The following is a 732-nucleotide window of genomic DNA, read 5'->3' as shown; positions in this document are numbered from 1 at the left end:
GTATATATAGTCTATGCTGTAGTATCATATATACTGTATATATAGTCTATGCTGTAGTATTATATATACTGTATATATAGTCTATGCTGTAGTATTGGGAGTCTGACAGTGTGGGCCTGCTGGCCATGGTTGCTCCAAGAACAGGTAGGGGGTTGGAGTTGGTGACCTGAGAATGAAGAGGGGAGACAGTTACTCCAGGGCCTCCTGATGGAGTGTCCTGTGTGCAAGCCTTCCCTCAGGCTAAAATTTGTTTTTCAATTTTATTTTTATTCTATGTGTATTGGTGGTTTGGTGGCATATTTTTGTATACCACATGCATGGCCGGTAACAATGGAGGCCGGAATTGGGCATCAGCTCTCCTGGAATTGGAATTACAGATGGTTGTGAGCCACCCTGTGGTTGCTGGGAATTGAACTCAGGTCCTCTGGAAGAGCATCCAGTGCTCTTAACTGTTGCACCGTCTCTCTAGCTCCCCTCAGTTTAAAATTTTATTACCACCGCCTGCTCTTCCAGGGGATCTGTGTTAGATGCTCAGAACACAAGGTAGCCCCCACACAACCATCTGTAACTTCAGTTCCAGAGGATCTGACGCCTTCTGGCTTCTGCAGCATTGCATGCCTGTGGTACACAGACAGAGATGTAAGCAAAAAACTCATACACATAAAATAAAAATAAGTAAATCCCATTTTTATTACTTTTTTGTCTTCTTCTTCTTTTTCTTTTTTTTTTTTT

At 42.3% G+C, this 732-nt stretch overlaps 1 protein-coding gene across 1 annotated transcript in view; it reads left to right on the top strand.

Annotated features, from left to right (window-relative positions):
• Positions 1-732, top strand: part of Plpp2 (phospholipid phosphatase 2) — a 7,584-nt gene that overhangs the window by 4,739 nt on the left and 2,113 nt on the right. The gene's annotated exons all lie outside the window — the stretch shown is intronic.

Source organism: Mus pahari, chromosome 9 (assembly GCF_900095145.1).
Source record: "Mus pahari chromosome 9, PAHARI_EIJ_v1.1, whole genome shotgun sequence".
NCBI classification, from domain to species: Eukaryota; Metazoa; Chordata; class Mammalia; order Rodentia; family Muridae; genus Mus; species Mus pahari.
This window is presented reverse-complemented; position numbering and strand designations above follow the sequence as displayed.